Below are 20484 nucleotides of genomic sequence, written 5' to 3'. Positions count from 1 at the left end.
TATATGTGTTCTTCAGCTGCTTTTGCTACTAAAGGTCCTAAATTAAAGAAAATCAAATGCTTATTCATCGTCATCTGATAAGGCTCAGCTCCACATTTGATCTGTTCCTCAAGAGGATTAGCAACTGCATTCCTGTTTGCAGAAATCTCCAATTTCCATCAAAAACCGAGAACATTCTTTTTGTACCCAAAGATGTCTTTCACCTCAGGCAGATAAAAGGCTGTATCGGTAGCCTTTGCTGCTTTTTTTGAACTAGCTACACAGCATTTCTAAAGTATTATTCCTCTGAGTGCATTCATCTCGGGCACAGCTCAGGAAAGGGAGAAACTTTCCACCTCCACTGACAACATAGTGAGAAGTCACTGAAGGTATAAAAAGACTTTATGGAGTAGCTTTCTAGAAACAGGCAGGTGTGGTGTTTGGGTTTCCCATTGCCCTTTCCAAAGCCTCTAGTATCACAAAGCCTCCCCATTCCCTCTTATGTGTTGCCTCACCCCCCCCCTTTGTGACTGGTCTGATAAATCCTGCACATTCTTCCTTTATAGCAGTGGGAGATAGAGGAAACCATGGGAAATTTCACTTAGATAAGACCAAGATTTGAAATGTAGAAGCTGTGTGTGGCCTTCCATTCTGCTGAGGTTAACTCTGTCTTCTTGAGATCCTTGGGAAGGTCAACCATAAAAGATAGATCAAGGCTCCAGGGTATAGGACTGATGTGTTGACACAGGTCTGGAATCCCAGCACCCGGGGGATGGAGGCAGGAAGATCGGGAGCTTATGGTCAGTCTTTTCTATAGAAAACCTTATTTCTAAAAGCCAATATATATTTCTTAAAAAAAGAAAAAAAACAAGGTAGGAAAAAGAAAAGACTGGTTCAAATGTGCAAAGACATAGATTTCTGAAGACTCTTTCCTATAGAGCTAGAGTGCCCAAATGTGATAGCCAAGTCTTCTCACATTTTATCCCAGTTTTCAGAAGTTGTCTAGGGTCTGAATGTGGCAACTGGCAATGCTCAGACAACAAATAGTTAGGTGACCTGTCTCTGTGGGTTCCCAGGCCATTTCTACAAGCTTCCTTCCATTCTTCAGTGTTTCGGTTACTCTTTCTAGAAGCATGACCCCCATAACCAAAGGCACCCCTGCATCTCAGAATCACCTTCCCTCAGAGTTTCTGCTGCTCTGTTTGCTCCATGTCTACTCTGTTCATGTGCTCAGAGTGGCTTAGGACAGAACTTGGAGCAAGAGAAAGTGAAAGCACATGATTGACGGTCTTTTGGATAAAATATCAGAGATAGAGACACTGTCTATCAAGAAGGCAAACAGATTGTTTCTATTCAGGTACAACTTCCATAATTCCCAATCAGAATATGAAAGTGTGACTTTTGCTTTGTTTCCTTCTCTCTCTCTCCCTCTTTCCCTCCCTTCCTCCCCCTCCTTCCTTCTCTGTCTTCCTCCCTTTCTCCCCGTCTTCCTCCCTCCCCTGTCTCCCTCTCCATTTCTCCCTGCCTTTTTCCCTCCCTGTATGTTACCTGTGAATGCATCAACTTTGGATACCTTTATCATTCTTCACATTTTTCTTGAGACAGAGTCTCTCTCACTCAACATGAAGGTTGTCATTTTGGCATGACTGACTGACTGGCAAGCTCCAAGAAACTGTCTGCTTATCTCTGCACACATAGTGTTGGAGTCACAGGCATGTACCACTGCACTACACTGTATGTGCCTCTCAGGATTCTGACTAAGGTCCTTATGTTCGCCCAACTGGGCACTTGTTCTTTTGAGACCAGATCTGTGTGTAGAGCCAAACTGATCTTTGAACTACTGAGTTGTGTAGTAATGGACACACGCCACCATACAGTTGACTCTTGATAGGAATTTTAACACGCTTGGATGTACAATGACTCTTTTTTTGAACAAGGGGTTTACAGACACATTAATCAACTCCCTATATACAGGACAGACTGAGTGAGCTGGATATAGAATCTCAGAGAGACATGTTAGCCTAAAAGGTCTTATTTCTGTAAAAGCTTAGAGTGTTTAAGGAAGTAGTTCTCTCAAGACCAAGCCAACGACAAACACAAGTAGGTGAAACTATTGAAATTCTATCCATTACTTATAAAAATAATTAAAGGATGAGATAATATCATATAACAAGAGAAAATAAAAATTTGAACATGTAACAATTTGAATTTCAAATCTGGTTGTAGCCTGTGGAACCTTTTAGGAACCTGTTGACACAATGCTGTCTGGTTTTCTTCTTGACTTATAAATCTTTGCCTGCATTTTATACTCAAACCCCTAGGGGCCCATTAAGGAAGAACCGGGAAGCCTCTTGTTTAAGATTTAACACTTGCAAGAGGTTTCTTATCAAGAAGGTTGCCATCTTCAATTAAACATTATTCCCAAAGCCCAGAAGAAACGAAATGTTAAGCATGGTGTTCTTTGCAGAGAGCTTACTGTTTATTCAACTGCAGGTAAACATCCCTGTTCTCACTCATCTCAGCCATTTTCCTTTTTAAATCTGTAGAAGTAATATGGTGTACTGATTTAGTCAGCAAAATTTCCTTTTTTAGTGTTTATTTTTTGGTAGAACTGAATCTGTCTCCTTCTGTTTTAGGCACACAGTGATGGGAAAGTTGGAAAAGAAGAGATAAAAATAGTGAATTTGTGCCATGGAAATATCATTTAATAGACAGTAGTTACTATTTGATTAACAATTTGAAATTTAATCCTAATTATTGATAAGCGATCATTTCAGATGATAAAATTTGAAAATATATCCTAGCTCATACTGTACATAAAAAATAAATATCTGAATGTCAATACAGAAATAGAGATCATTTAAATGAAAATATAGTTAAGAAATCAATTTAGGAGTTAATTCATTTTACAAGGTTTCTTCAAATTGCAAATGGTGGGCAACTCATTTTGGCAGCCTCCTTCCGGCTATGAGAAGCTTTTACTTACTTCACAGTAGACTTGGCATGCTTGACAAAATAAATAAAAATGAAATGCAATAAAAATCAAGTAGCAACCTCTTGTTCTGATTGTGGTCATAAGTGTTCCCCTTACATGTGAGCACGTATATAACACACATGGTGTTTGATTTGAGCTGCTTATTTGCCAGCACAAGAGAGCAAAACTTCCAGCATCCCAGGCCAGACCAGAGTAAGAACATAGACCACAGCTCTGCATTTACCCTAGTGAAGGAAACAGAGGTGAAGCAAGCAAGTAGGTATGCAGAGAGAGGGCTTGGGGTATCGGGGTGGGGAGACTGTGTGATGGAGTCTTCTTGTATTGTGCAGCACATATGTATTTAACTATGTAAATTGTCATATTCTCAGAGGTCTAGCTAGGCTATCTGGAGAGTGAAGTGAGATCTGAGAAAATACTCAAATAAGCAGAGCAAGGACTTTGAGGGACCCATGGCCATCTATAGCAGAGAGAACTAACTGAATTAACCCAAGCATTTTATTTAAAACCTTGGAAAGTTCGTATCTTAAGAGAATATCTAGCTGCCCTGTGGTCATACAGGATTAAAATTTCATCCTTTAGGAGATGCAGGAAGGAGCAGCAGGAATCTTAGGTCATTCTTAGCTATATAACAAGTTCAAAGTCACCCTGGGCTACATGGGACCTGATTCCAATAAAAAAGAGCAATAAATAGGATAAGGATGCAGAAGATTCTAGACTTTTGATGAAATATAATGCCAAGTATTGTCAAGATTACACAAAGCCTGACCAGCAAAGTGCTTTCTAGAATAAACCTTGATATTTAAGAAGTAAACATAAGGCACCCAGACACTGGACAGCATCAATAACCACTGAACATACAAAGAGATGGATAATATCACCCAGATAGCTATGGGCAGGGACCGGGGGAGATAGAAACCAATCTAAGGCAACATAAGGACCATATGGAGTATTCTAAAACTTTCAAATACTATACTGTATAATTCAAGCAGTAAGACAAAAGATGGAGGGCATGATTAAACTGAAAAATGTTGGGATTTTAAAAATGCATTCATTTGGTTTGTGCACATAAAGCACGCATGTAGAGTAAAAGTCAACTCGTGAAAGTAGATTCTCTCTTTCTACCATGTGTAGACCATGGCTCAAGCTCGGGTCCTCAAGTTTAGAGGCAAGCAACATTGCCCACTTGGTTACCTAGGTAGCTCAATGATAACGTGTTTAAAATATTAATAAAGCCAATAAAATAATCTTTAAAGAGATAAAAAAGAATTGGAAGTTGGAGTAGAGAGGAGGAATTACTACCAGACACTACAGGTGTTATAAACGTGATAGAGATGTTAGAAAAGGCTTCACGACAATTCTCACACCTTGTATGAAACGTGCAAATGCTCTGAAACTTTTTCAAATTCATGGAATGCAATGCAAGGAACTAAATAACAACATTTAATTAGACAAAGTGAAGATTACCTTGAACAACTTCTTGAAGTTGGGCTGCTTTTTAAATTTTATCTGTAACATAGAATGTATTTGGAAACTGTCACTCTTGCATCTATGACTGAAAACAACTATGAAAACTGAATTGTCGTTGCTGTTTCTTGGTGTGACTGGAGAATGAAGGCCATAGATCACACAGAAAAGCAGTTGATCTTCTAATATTGGGACAGACTGACTTCCTGGGTGTCTGTGTGGCCAGGGTTGTAATGGTTAGAATACTCAGCAGTGACATCAGTAAGTTGCTTCAGATAAAGATTAGAGCAAGGATAGGGAGGGAGTTCTTGGAGATGGCAAGTAACAGGACCTCATGCTCATGAATTTCACTTCCAGAAAACATAGTTTCCTCCTAGATAAAAAGTAAGAAAAACTCATTGTCCTTTTATTTTTTTATATCATCTGAAATATGCCTAGATACTTCCCTTATCAAAACTCAGATACTTGCCTGGAAATGACCGTAGCAGTCTTCTCAGATCAACTTTACAGTACTAGGCATGAATTCCTCCTACAGAACAGGCTTCAGAATCAATCGAGAGGACAGTTGGTTATCCCTACACCAGTTACACCACTATTACCCAAGTGGGTGACTCTTGGGAGGCAGTTGATATTGTAACCCTCAGATTTCACAGCGGGATAAAACCACTCATGTCTTTTCCCCAAGCAGCCTGCACAATGCCTTCCAGCCCTATGAAAAGTAGCCATCAAGGAGAATGTCCTGGTTTAGCCAAGACTGACTTCTCTGACTAAATTGTGTGAATTTTTTTTTGGTTCTTTTTTTCGGAGCTGGGGACCGAACCCAGGGCCTTGCGCTTCCTAGGCAAGCGCTCTACCACTGAGCTAAATCCCCAACCCCAAATTGTGTGAATTTTTTACTATTACTATTACTACTATTTGCAATAAGGTCCTACCATCCAATAATGGTAGGCAATCAAGATTAATGTCAGTCACTTCTCTTATTTTAGGTGCCTCTGGGGCATCTCTGCTCTAAAACATACCCAGAGGTGATTTCTACCCAGTCTTGATTTCTGTCTTTATTCCACTGTGGTGTCATAAAATACAAGAAGATGTTTCAAGTGTCCTTTATTTGTTGAGAATTGCATTGTGTCCTAAATGTTCATTTGTTCATGTTTCCGTGTGATTCTGGATAAAACCGTATTCTGCACTGTTTGGGGTGTGGAAGGTTCTACGGCCATTTACTGGTCTGCTTGATTTATGATGTGATTTAGTGGCAGAATTTCTCTTGCTTTTACTGGATGACATGCCTGTTGGTGAGAGTATAACTTTAAAGCTTCCTATCATCACTTTGGGGTTAATTTGTAACTTTCTATCATTAGTAGCACTTTTTTATGAAATTGGATGTACCTATGTTGGTGTGGATATGTTCAAAACTGCATTAGCCTCTTAAGGGAATATTTCCAGAGTTATCACTACACCTAATCTCAAATTACACTACAAGGCTACAGTAATGAAGACAACACAGCACTGACTCAAAACCAGACACACAGAGCAGTATAGCAGAATAAAGGCTTGGATATGAACCACTCCACTCAACCATCACTAGTTGGTCCTTGACCAAGACACCAGAAATATCCACAGGAGAAGATACAAACTCTTTAACAAATGTTTCTGGGAAACCTGGATTCCAACATGCAGAAAAATGAACCCAGATTCTTACCTCTCACCCTGCATAAAACTCCATTGCAAATGGATCAAGGACCACAGCATAAGACCTGCTGTCCCAAAATGCTAGAGGGAAAATTAGGGAGCACACTTTAGTTTAGAGACACTAAACTAGTTAAGAACTCTCTGAGTAGGTGACCAGTACCTTGAGGGAACAGTCGGAGGTGATGGTAAATTGTAATCGCTAAGGGAAATGTAATCTAGAGATGGCAGAACCGTGGCACTTGTCCTAGATAGTTTTGTGTGAATTTGACATAAACTAGAGTCATCAGAGAGGAGGGAGCCACAATTGAGAAAATCTTTCCATTAGATCAGGCTATGAGCAGGCAAGCCTGTAGGCCATTTTCTTGAGCCTTCCAAGGCTCAACCTCTGGGCTGATAGTCCTGGGTGTTATAAGAAAGCAGATTGAAGGAAGCATGAAGAGCAAGCCAGGGAACAGCATCTCTCCATAGCATCAGTTTCTGTCTCCAGGTACCTGGCCTGCGGGAGTCCCTGTCCTCCCTGCTTTTGGTTATGAACTGTGATGTAGGACTATAAACCAAATAAGCCGTTTCCTCCCTCAGTTTCTTTTGGTCATGATGTTTCACCACAGCAATAGTAACCTTACCTAAGAGAGCACCACACTTCAACACATATATTTTTTCCTAAACTTAAATTCTATAAAATGTCATGGAAAGAAAACGTTAAGACTATGTTGATTATTAGTACAGCAACTGGCAGTTGCACACAGCTAAGCAATTTTGCTTAAATCAATTAAAATTTCTAAACTCTATGCCCACCCCATTCTTTTAGCCAACACTAAATGTGGCTAATTATTATGTTAGTGAACAATACCAGTGCAGAACATTTTTGTTAGTACAGGAAGTTGTTCTGGATGCTACTGCTTTGGAATGAGTCATTCCCCAAAGTAAAACCGAGCTGCACATACTGAAGAGGAAAAAGCAGAGGTAAATTCTTCCTCAGGGTTTCCTGAAGTCTGCCAGTCTGCTTTGATATTTTTCTTATCTAATTGTATTTCCTCTTATCTGCTTGCCTTCTTCTGAGTTCTTGAATTTCCCATCCACGGCTACAATTATGTAATAAAGTATAATATTTAATTCATTCTGAAATAAAACATTCATTTTATATTTTTATCTGTCCAAAGGCAAACATTACATTTAGAACTGTCAACTTTCAAATGACTGCACGGCAGAGTGGAGATTTGAACTGTCTTTTCCAATGAAGAAACGATTCCTGGAGTTCAGAATGGCCAGGGAGAGGAGGTTGACCTGAGTATTTGTCTCTCAATGAACTGTATCTAAGGAGTGTACCCTGGAAACCGGGCTATAAATGCTACACTCAATACAACTCAGCCCCGTTAGTTGTAAAATGATTGGGTTAACAACTGCTGATGGCCAAGGACAAGCACCCTGAAAGCGAACACCAACTTTGACACTCAGCTCTTCCACATGACGAAACCCTTCACACAGACACCCTGAGAGGAAGAATTTTGGCTCCTGGAATAATAGATGTTGATACCGCCATCTTTAAACTCTGTGTATGAAGTAAGGGTAATAGAAGAAATTGATCCATATCAAATTTGATATTGTTCTTTATGCCTCCTAACTGAAGGACATACTTCACATCCTCAGACCTGTTCTGCAAGGAGGAGGAGGAAGAAGAGGAAGAAGAGGAGGAGGAGGTGAAGGAAGAAGGAGAAGGAGGAGGAGGAGGAGGAGGAGGAAGAGGAGGAGGAGGAGGAGGAGGAGGAGAAGAAGAAGAAAGAGAAGAGGAGGAAGAGGAGGGGAGGAGGAGGAGGACAAAGAGGAGGAGGAGGAGGAGGAGGAGGAGGAGGGTCCAAGACAGACCTTGGTTCACAGCACACTTCAGTGGACAACATCACCTTCAGAGGTGGGCTCAAATTTAGGAAACAATAAAACAGTAAAAATTCCATGTAAAATGAGGTAAACATAATATATGAGAAAATGGAAAATTTAAAACTAAAAAGAATGCATGTATTTGCCCATGATTTTGCCCATCTCTCTGTCCTCGGTTGCTCCTTTGGCATACTGACTTTGATCCTGGCAGAGAGGTACAAGGTGGTTGTTATCTGCAGCTCTAAAGATTTGTTTTATTTTTATATCACAGAACAATGAGGGATGCAGAGATCTGATTAAACACTATTCTCAGTGTGTCTTTGAAGATGTTTCCAGATGAGATGAGCATTCTAATCATAGAGAAGTGAGCCAAATTTCTCTCCCCTTGTCGGTGAGCATTATCTGGTCACCTCAGGCCGGAATAGAAGAAAAACATGGAGCCAATAAGATGGCTCAGTGGGTAAGGACCTGTAGCCACACCTGAAGAAGCATTGCATTCGATCCTCAGGACTCATGAGATGGGAGAAAATAACAGATTCCTGCAAGGTGTCCTCTGACCTCCACATAGGAACCCATGCTCAGGAATGTACACACACACAAGGATAAACATGAATGAATGAAGGGATGAATTAATAGATGTAGTAAAGGTTAGAAGCAAAGGATGGAGGGAAGGATAATTTACTCCCTCTACTATCGTGAGATTGGGGTCTTGGTCTTCTCATCCATCTGCTCTGGTATTAACACCTCTGACTCTCCTGGACCCAGGTTTTTGAATGGGATGGAAAGTACCACCAGCTCTCCTGAGCTCCAGATGTCTTCCATGGTAACCAATGTGCTCCAAATAGTAGCCGTTCCTTCAGCTAAGTGGCAAAATAAGAAGAAAGGTGCAGTCTAAGGATGGAGCCGAGCCTTGCCAAACTGCTCAGGGCTCCATTTAGCCATCATCCCTTAGAGTAAGTGAGCAAGAAATTTACAGAAGTTGCTGAGGTGTGAAAGATGTATCCAGAATAAGGTACAAACTGATCCTAATTTTATCACTATCATCATCACCACCACCACCACTACCACTACCACCACCACCACCACCATCACCACCACCACCACCACCATCACTACCACCACCACCACCATCACCACCACCACCACTACCACTACCACCACCACCACCACCCTCACTACCACCACCACCACCATCACTACCACCACCACCACCATCACCACCACCACCATCACCACCACCACCACCATCACCACCACCACCACCACCATCATCATCACCACCATCACCACCACCATCACCACCACCACCACAATCATCACCACCACCACCACCATCACCACCACCATCACCACCACAACCACCACCACCACCATCACCACCACCATTATCAATTACTTAGTAAAAATAGGGTTTTTTCTACAATATATTGTTACAGTCTCCTCTCCCCTACACCTTCAGGACAAGTGGTATGGATTCTAATGTAAAACAAATAAGGTGGGTGTTACTAAGCACCTCTGCTCCGTACAGGTTAGTAAAAGAAACAGAAAGTAAGCTGTTAAGACTTTATAAAGAATAACAACCATATGGTAAGCAAAATGCCCTGGACTCGAATGAGAAGCAGTGTCTATTTAGAGGGCCTGCTTTTCAAAAATCAATCATAGTTTCCTTTCAAGGGTTATGGTTCTAGGAGCCCATAAAGGCTGGCCTTGGTCAGACCTCTTAGTAAACAGTCTCCATATGTGATTGAGTTTAGTAGCAGCCGAAGATATCCTGAAACTGCTTTTAACAGTACGCACTTGGTCATCTAGATTGTTCATTATAAATAAGGAGAATTTATAGCTACGCAGGCCAGGCTTGTTTGGAAAGTAGAAAGCAGCCATGTGGGTACGTTCTCTCACAGTGACTAAGGGAAAATGACAGCAAGAGCTCTCAACCCAGATAGCCTGCTTTGTGAGCAGTGTTCTACACATCATCTCAGTGTGGTCTGCCACCGTGAGGCCTTTCTCAACCAGAGTGCAAACTGGGAGCATCTTACAGACGCCATTGGGCACCTTGGGATTCCTGGAGAAGAATGTCCACCCCTCTTAGGTTGTTTATTTACATTGTTCTTTATGGGTGGTAAAAATGTGCTGTGGGGTGGGATATTTGGGACCCACGCATCTGTCTCGCCAGCTTAACTCTTGGGATGGAGTATGGATTGCAAAGATGGATTTCCACTCTGTCTTTCCTTCCAAGCACTGCGCTAAGTCTTTGATAGGCTTTCAGTAGGGTAAAAATGACAGACAACAGGGAAGAGTTTGTTGGGTGATACTAAGGAAGAACTGAATTTAGCCAAACCTAGAGTTTTTTTAAATATATTTTATTTTTAATTATGTGTGTGTATTGTGGCAGGGCAGGGAGTGTGCAGATAACTGCAAGTGATTATAGAGGCCGGAAGAGGGTCTCAGATTCTCTGTGACTTCAATACCAGGGAGTTGTGAGCCTCTCAGTGTGAGTACTAGAAATTAAACTCGGGTCCTCAGAAAGACTATCACGTATGCTTTCTTAACCTCTGGGCCATCCCTGTCTGTGTAGCCTCTCCATTTCAAAAGATATATATTTTACTCATCAGTCACTTTCATGGATTCATGATAGCCAATTGTATTTTGATTATGGATTATTTGATTTTATTGTTAATTTTGACTGATAAGCTCTCAGAAACAAGGTATTGGGGACATTTCTTTTTGTGTAGTGATGAATTCCCCGATATGCTGCACTTTCTTTTTTCTGTGGCATAAATTGGCAAAGAAGGCCTGCTCAGGATCAACCAAGGCAAGTGGCAAGAGGTGAGTATGTGTGTGTGCACATGATTAGGTGTAAAAAAAAAAGTCACTGGGTTTGGAATAGCATACCTGTAATCAGTAGAAATATTTGACTCATGGAGTAGTAGTTAGTTGAATTGAGTAACATAGATCCAATTGTGAAACCAGCCTATAGAGTGTGGGCTTTAATGCAGGCATGTAAGAATAAATGCAAAGCCACCAATGGTCACAAGAAGGAGGAGTCTTTGAGATGAAACACTGTGGGAAGGGCCTGAGATTTGAAATACTTTATAGGAAGAACTTTCTGACTAGGACTCCCATGACTGAGTAAACAAAGTCAACAATAAACAAATGGGATCTCATGGAATCAAAAACATCTATGCAGCAAAAGGAGTTTCCAAACAAATGAAGAGGCAGCCTACAGAATGGGGAAAAGTCTTTACCAGCTAAGTACCCGATAGAGGCTTGCTACCAAGACTAAACAAAGAATGTAAGAAACTAAATGTCAAGGAGACAAATGACCTGATCAAACTGACGCTAACACCATGGGCTATGGACCTGAACACAGCATCCTCAAAGGAAGAATCATGAAAATGGATAATAAACATCTTTAAAAGTGTTCAATGTCATTCGCCACTAGGAAAATGCAAATTAAACTACTTTGAAATCTCACCTTTCCCCAACCACAATGACAATCATCAAGAAATCAAATTACGGCAATGTTGGCTAAGATGGGAGGAAAGAAAATGTTCACACACTGTTAGTGGGAGTGTAAATGGATGCAGACACCTTGGAAATCGGTGAAAGTTTCTAAAGAGCTAAAAGTAGAACTACCATGGACTCAGCTATACCTCTTCTGAGCATATGCCCAAAGCACCCCGGACCTAGAGAGGCACTCGCACATCTGGGTTTACAGCGACACTATTGATTTTAGATAGGAAAAATATCAGCAAAGATGTCAAAAGTTCATGACTGAGGAGGCCCTAAGTCAAAACCCATCGTTGTTATTTTGTTAGTGGTCATGTTGTCAAACTGACTTCTAGCAATTTTGTTTATAGCCGTAGACAACCTCGATCAGAGATATTTCTTTCTTGCAGGGTAAAGTTAGTGTAGCCATTCATAAGTAGCCCAGCTCTGAGGATAAGTGAGTGGAGTTCTTAGCCTTTACTGAGACATCTTTACCAACCCCCGTCTCCTAAGTATATTCTCTGTACATTTTAGAAAGTAAAGTGACAAGAATACAAGAGTCAGAAGATGGAGAGAAATGCGGGGAAAGACTGTGTTCTATGCATGGTGTGATCACTGCACTCATGAAATTGCAACAGCTATGATTATCTGCACAAGACCTGCACAAGATCAAGTCAGTCAACATTCCACACTGGATGGGGGAGGGACTCACAATGCTCTACTTGTAGCTATGGAGCTACTATTTCCAGTTGATTGCTGGAAGAAGGTAGATTATTTTTCTTTGGGGCTATAGCAACTGACAGACTTCCGTGATTCAATGGATGGCCTCACAATTATGTATATATGGACAGACTCAGTGTCATGCACACACACATGCACACATGTACATGCACACACACATATGGGACATGGAGTAAGTAGAAAAAATGAACATTCTTGAGGAGTGGTCTAGCGATAGAGTAGAAGAGTAGAGAGTAGATATGATGAAAATACAGCTTACATGTGTATAATTCTTAAAGGGGGAGATTAAAATATACTTTTTAAATCTGAAGTTTTGTTTGAGAACTTTATACATGCAGAATATAATATGTTCTTGATCAAGTCAACTTCAATGCTCTTCCTCCAATACTTCTCATACCCTCCCCTATTATTTCCTTCAATCATCACATGGTCTCTTCTTTAAAAAAGAAACAAAAAAAAACTATCATGTCCACTTATTTTGCCAGTATGTGCACAAGTATGTGCATGGCTTTCTACTGGAGCTTAGATAGCTCATCCCTGAAGAGAACTGAACTCTCCCTCTTCCAATGGCTATCAACTGCCAATCTCTCCTTAGCTAGGGTGGGTAAGTCAGGCTTTGTGATGCCCTTCCCTGACTATGTTGAGATTTTTGTCTGCCATGACCTTGTGTATGTCTGATACATGTAGTTGCAGACACTTGAGTCCGTATGTGCAGTGGCTCTCTTGTTTCTGAATCCAATGTCTTATTGTAGTCATCCACCACCTTTTGCTCTTATGGTCATTATTTCCCACCCCCTTCCATGGTCCTCACCGAGCCTTGAGATGGGAAGGCGTGACATAGACATCTCTTTAAGGGATGAGTACCCCGTGGTTGCTTATTCTCTGCTCACTGACCACATCTTTTAAAGACTTATGAGGCCTATAATGAGAAATGACCAAATTTTTAGTCATAATTGTCAAGAACATGAAATGCTTTCAAGACACCAAACAAGAGTGACTGCTTGTGGCTTTAAAGGGGCTGTGAATGGATAAAGATACACACACTAGAGCAGATAGGCATAAATGTAGAGTTAATGCCAATGGTGGAATTTGAATATTATGGTATAGGTATTCAATGAAATTATTTCAACTTGGACATATTAGAAACTTTTTTGAAATATCAAGATGTTTAGCTTAAGTAGGACAGATCCCACACTTGCAGGATAAGAAGCCATGTTATCAAGAGGATGAGATTGGGACAAGGAACACATAGAACATGGCAAGTGGACAAAGAAGAAGTATGAGGTTAAGTTTACAGGATCAATGTTATGAATCTGCTAAAGAACATAGCCAAGAATTCATGATGTGAGATATGAGATGTGTTTGGGTAAACACGAGCAAACGACTTGTGGTGCGTAATGGAGATAATTTTCAAAAGAGAGATGCATTAGCTGTTAGCATAACCTTTTCTCGTCTACATTTTATGTCTGAATGTCTCAGACTTTAAAACATATCATGAGCTTTTACTGAGATAAAATTCAGATAGCATAAAATGCACCACTGAAGCACTTTATTCAATTGAGTACTCTTCAGAACTCATAATGCTATGCAACCCCTCATCCGAAATAATTCCAGAACATTCTCATCGCTGTAGAATGAAGTCTTGTCTGCACCAGTAAGCTTTTTTCTGCCACTCTGTCCCCCTGGCAGGCATTAATATACTTTCTGTCTTCACAGATTCACCTCTTCTGGTCATTGTAGACAAATCATGCAATGTGTGGTCTTTAACTGCCTAATTAAGTTTGATTTTGTGACTATTGAATTTTCAGGAAGATCTCTACCTGAAAGGATTCCTGATGCCCTCATGTGTGCTGGGCAGGTGATACCAGAGGAGAGGCTCGCTGCATGCACCTGGCACAATACTGGAAGGTTTATGAATATTTTATATCACTCATGCTTCATTCTCTGAGATAATATCATTTATGCTATTGAATAGGGAGCAGAAACTGTGAAAATTATGTAATTGGGGAAAAGTAGATATTAATGTGATCAGGGTTAGAGGCAGGTGAGAGCGCTGCCCTGACATGGAGCAGGCCCTGGGTTCAATCCCCAGCCTTTCAGAAAGAACCAAGAGAGTAATACTGCTAATGGGATATATAGTCTAATATTTTGAGATACTCCAGAAAAAGACAAGGCTTTCACTGACTCCAGATGTTTTTCAGTATCAATATAAACAGGTATGGGATTTAATGTTTAATCCATATCTTTCCATAAAAGGGGAATATGTTTTCCTACCAAGTTCAGAGAAGCCTTGTGACATGGCCTTTCCCCCTCTTTTAAAGTTAACTATATGTCCCAGTTTGGTTTCTGTCGCAGTAATAAAACACCATGATCATGGCCTGGGAAAGACAAGTTCATTTTGGATTGCCTGTTTTGATCACAGGCCATCATCAAGGAACTTGATGCCAAGGGCCAGCTTTGGTTTGGAGATGGGGTCTGAGAGAGGGGTGTTTGAGAGAGGCAAAACAAATGACTGAAAAGTCAAAGTGTGCATCCAAGTAGTGGCCTATGTTCTGCTCAAGACAGCTTTCCAGATTGCTCTCTGTGTTCTGCTCTGTTCGAGGAAAGTATTCTAAAAAACTGTCTGGACAGCTCATCTCTTACAGGGTGTTTTTATTTTACATGTCAATTTAGTCATTACCCCAAGTTCCCTTTTTATTGTCTGATGAATCAGCACCCTTGATTCTTAGGAAGAGACAACAAGCACAAGCACAAACAATAAGATAGCTGGTGGGACCTGCTACTGGAATTACTATTCTGACCATGCATGGACCTAAATTCACTCTGTCCCAGGCTGACCTTGAACTCAGGAATCTGCCTACATTTGTATCTGCCTGTCTTTGTAGGTACAAAGTTTCTGACAAGCTGACTCATAGTGCACTGCCTCTGTTCCTTTAGATCTGTGAAGCTCCTTATGCAATTCATATTACAGTCTTATACTTTCCATCATTGAGAAATTATTTATTTTCAAACTCATGTTCTTAGAGTTCCTTCCTGCAGCCTTAATGGCTGTCTAGCAGGTCATTGCATTCTGCATTTTGCTGAGAAATAGACACACCCTAGCCTTCCGGACTTGAGCTGTCTCTGATTATCCTGGAGTCATTAACCTTGGCAGAGAGGACATTCCTTGAAGGAAGCACTTGAAAATATGTACACTGTTATACAAACAAGCCTTATGCCCACAACAACCATCAACATTTGTGGAGGCCTATGCCCTGCTGGCTCTGTTCCAGGTACAGGAACCATTTCATTCTGTCCCTTATACATGGCCAAGCAGGACTTGGCAACTCAGGTCAGGAATTCAAGCAACAACCAGGGGGCAGGAACTGAAACTGAGAACGTGAAGGCACCTGCTTGCTGGCTTGCTGTCTGAGGCTTGCTCAACTTGCTTTGTATGTTCCCCAGGAGCAGATCCTACAATGGGCTGAGCCCTTCCATTCTAACCATTGAGTTAGACAATACCCCGTGACTTGTCCAGAGACCAATCTGAGGGATAGAGTTTCTACAGTGAGACTCTCTTTTCCCAGATGACTCCAGATTAATAAAACCTATCACCATATAGTGACAGTCACCTAACAAAAGTTATTGCTATTTCCCTATCGCGTTTTATAAGTTAAAGGTTAGTGAGCTAGTAGACAATACATGTAATCACGAGGCACACGGCCCCGTTTTCCTGTTTCTCCTTTAGCTGGCAATGGTCAGAAGCCACCCACTTCTAGCTACCTACTTACCTGTTGTGATTCAGTCTTTGCTATTGCAGAAAATATGGTTGAACATGTTCAACATAGGAAGACCTACAGTTCTGGGAGCCTATTTTACGTGACAATCGGCTGTTTTGAAGACTACAACATTATATGTAAAATCCTTTGTCACAGCTTCTGAAGTAACGTTGCTATGAATAATTAAGCTTAGGTGTGTATTTGTTGTAAGCTTTTGTTCCATTGTTTAGTGATGCTTTAGAAGAATTTGCATCACAACAAAATATCCTCATTTTGCAAATCTTCTGGTTTGGGCATATTATATGTTATATAAAATAAAATGTAGAATATTACATATTATTTTATTAGATTTTAAGATTTTTGATTCATGTGTGTGTGATGTGCACATTGTGTGTATGTGTGTGTGTATTTCTGTGTGTGTGTGTATTTCTGTGTGTGTGTGTATTTCTGTGTGTGTGTGTATTTCTGTGTGTGTGTGTATTTCTGTGTGTGTGTGTATTTCTGTGTGTGTGTGTATTTCTGTGTGTGTGTGTATTTCTGTGTGTGTGTGTATTTCTGTGTGTGTGTGTATTTCTGTGTGTGTGTGCATGTGTGTGTGTGCGTGTGTGTATGTGTGTGTGTATTTCTGTGTGTGTGCCACTTGAGTACAGTACTTGCAGAACCCCAAAAAGTGTTGGACCCACTAAAGCTGGATTACCCACATTTGTGAACCACCCAACATGGGTGCTGGGAACAGAACTTGGGTCCTCTTTGAGAACAGGAAGCATTTTTAATCAATAAGCCATCCCTCCAGTTCCATATGCTAAATAGATTTTTCTGTCATAATAAACAATTGTATTCAGCAAAGTAAACCATTTAGAGCCTTATAGATCAGAGATTGATATCTGCAGGTAGACTTTAATGTCTTCTGTTTTTCACAGAGTAAACAAAATAATATGTGAACAAACATTTTTCCATGTCTCGGTAATTGCGCCTCGACAGAGCAAAAACAATTTAGAATCACAAACCCTGACCCCTGAGACATTCAGTGGCTTATTTCATCTCCTCAGTTCCTGGCTCTCCTCTAGTATTACATGAACTTTCAATTCACGTTAACAGGGTAGACTTGAATGAAAAGAGGGGACGTTTGATTTATCTCATAAGCAAACTCAAGAGTTACAAAGAAATGCACTTTTTGGAAAGGAGGGCTGAAGAGATAGCCCAAGCGTTAAAGGAACTTGCTGCTGTTCTAAACAACCTGAGTTCAGTTCTCAGCACCCACCTTTCTAGCTCTAGGTGATCTAATGCCCATCTCCTGGCCTCAGTACACATGCACGTGCACACATGCACATACACACAAATGTAAAGAATGAAAATAAAGAAGTGAGATAATTCTGATTGATGCCTCAGCCTATTATCAATACAATGTACCCATAACAATGGTCCAATTTGACACAATCACTGGACAAGAGGGATTGTCTAAGTTACATTGGCCTGTGGCCATGTTTCTGGGGGATTGTCTTGATTAATTTAATTGAGGTAGGAAAGCCCACCCAGCTGCACACCATAAATTCGTATTAATTCATTTCCCTGTGTTCTTGACTAACTGCTTCTAGTCCCTGTTAACTTCTCCAGCATGGCGGGCTGTAACCTGGAATTGCAAACTACCCTAAACCCTTTTTTTCTCCCATGAATCGCTTTTCCTTGGGGTATTTTACTACCGTAATGTAACCATAGCAACTCCATCTTAACTTGTCTGTCTGGTGCCGTTAGAAAGCACACTCTTCGGCAAATAGATCTGCCATTCTCACTGAAGAGAAAATTACAAAGCTATAGATATTCTTCTAACTTTGTTCTCTTACTTCCTAGGACATAGCCTCTCCCTACAAAAGGAAGAGAAGATAAGGCTGATTGCTCAGCTGGGAAACGGCATGCATGCAAGCTCGAGGACATGAGTTCGGATCCCCAGAATTCAAATAAAAATCCGAGAATGGTGTCTTGGGGAATGCAGAGACAGGAGGATCCCTAAAGTTCCCTAGCCAGATGTCCTAAATTTGCACACACATATATAATACCTCACACACTCATAACACCACACGCATACACATAAAAATATAGGGCTACACAAGTACCAGAGAAACTCTAAAGGTGTGTCTGCGTGTTTGGGGGCCCTTATTATTCCTGTTTATTCTTTAGAGTCTCGCTCATGCTCTCTCGCTGATTACATGAAACATGTAAATTTATGTTGATTTCCCCATTCACATTAAATGGAAACTTGTCAATTATTATACTAACTTCAGCAAAATTCTTATTTTTCTTTTCTTTTGATCAGCAAAATCCATATTAATTTCAAGTTTTCTATGCGTCCCCCCTCCCCGGTCACCAAACTGTCTACCAGCTATGTTGATTTGGAAACGCTATAGAGAATCAACAAAATCACCTCAAAGCCCGTAGCTGGTCCTGGGGTTCGATGAAATGCAAGCTCTTCAGAATTCTGTGTTCCTTCTTTCAATGGTGCATCGAGACAAAGCAATCTTGGCAAATTCATTCCAAAAATAAGTCCCACTCACAGTTTTACCAATTAATTCTTTCTCTTTTCACAGGCAACGGTTTCAAGAAAACAGTTTAAGCTTCAAAAAAAAAAAAACCCTAAAGTTCAGGGTTTGTTTCAGAAATAAACATGGTGTCAGGGCACACACAGTCAGTTCAAAATTTCTCACAGAGCTTGCAATAGTGGCTACATAAAGCATCAGCGTGTGTCACTAAAATTTGTCCCTGAAATCCTACACTTAGGTATACTGCGGTTCCTTGAGGAGAAGGGGCTTCTAATGGAGCGGGTGTGCAGTTTAAAGGCATTGGCAGGCATTACCGTCCTTACTGTTATCATACATTGCCATCCTTACTGATAATCACAGAATAAGAGAATGTCGCTTTGCAAGAGGACCATACTAGAAGTAAAGGTTTGCCCAGTTGGTTGCAGCAGCCAGATCTAATCTTATTCTTTTGCAGAGTGAATACACATCACCTTCTGTGCCATTTTATTCTGTCCTCCCAACAGGGCAGGAGTCATTATTACCACACAAGTTCTTCCCACAGCATTTGACTTTAGTGTTAAGTCTGTAGGTTCTCACTGGACATTTATAAACTTGGGTACCCTTTTAACTGTTGTTTCATTGAATGGCATCGAATGAACCCAGTTATAACACTGTGAGTCACTGTTTAAACCTGATTTTTATTACTGTGATAAAGTCTATGACCAAGAGCAACTGGAGGAGGAAAGGGTTTACTTGCCTTAGGTGTCCCAAACCGCCTTTCTTTAAGGAAAGTCAAGGCAGAAGCCCAAGCAAGGTAGGGACCTGAAGGCAAGAACTGAAGTAGAATCTTTAGATCAGAGGTTCTTGATTGTCCTAATGCTGCGACCCTTTAATACAGCTCCTCATGCTGTGGTGACCCCCTCTGAAAAAAATTATTTCACTGTTACTTCATAACTGTAATTTTGTTTATGCTATGAATAGTAATATAAATATCTGATATGCAGGATATCTGATATGTGACGTCCAAAGAGGATGAGAACCACTGCTTTATAGGAACACTGCTTACTGGCTTGCTCAGCTTGCTTTCTTTTACACCCAGGACAGCCAGCCCAGGGGTGACGCCACCTCAGTGAGTTTGGCTCTCTCACATTAAGTATTCATTAAAAAGTTGCCCCTAACAGACTTGCCTACAGGCCAATCTGATGAAGGAATTTAACTGAGGTTCCCTCTTTCGAAGTGTCTCAAGATTGTGTCAAGTTGACAAAATCTGACCAATACAATCACATTTTGAAGTAGGGGGGTTATGGAAATATGACCTTCATTGGCTCCTTCAAAATATAGACCAGATGGGAACTGAAAGGGTGGCACTTGGGTCCTCTGTTTATCAGAAACTCCCTAAGATGCTGGTGATGAAATCTGAGTACAATTTTGCCTGTACCAAGACACAACTGAGACTGTGTACATAAGGCTAAGCCGCAATTCAAAATGAGGTAGTTTAGTAACAGCATGTACTGTGGGAATTCCCACATACCGGCACTGGTACAGTGCAGCACGATGAAGCTACTTAAGACAGAGTCCTGTGTCACCCATCCAGACATGTGTCTGAGAACAGTGGCAGAGCCACTGAAGTGTGACTGAATGCCTCTGATAACTCCTTCTGTAGAGACAAATGACACAGAGGAGCCGGGACACTGTCATATAATAACCGGGTTCCTGACACTGAGATGCAGTATCACACAGTGCTTGGTACAATCGGTTTTTAATGGCCACTCTGTCAGGCAGTTTTCTCCGTGTGGACCATTCTCCAATGTGTATTTGATTGTCTGGAGGCTCTAAGGAAGCCTCAAGAGCAGACGGCTCTCCATATGGCCCCATGCTCTCTAATGGCTGCCTGCTTCTACCTAGTCCTCTCTCTCTTACACCATTTATATTCTAGCACCATCTCATCTTGGGGGATTTTCTTGCTCTTTCTGTCTAGATAACC

This window comes from Rattus norvegicus, chromosome 8 (assembly GCF_021556685.1).
Source record: "Rattus norvegicus strain SHRSP/BbbUtx chromosome 8, alternate assembly SHRSP_T2T, whole genome shotgun sequence".
Classification (NCBI taxonomy): Eukaryota; Metazoa; Chordata; class Mammalia; order Rodentia; family Muridae; genus Rattus; species Rattus norvegicus.
This window is presented reverse-complemented; position numbering follows the sequence as displayed.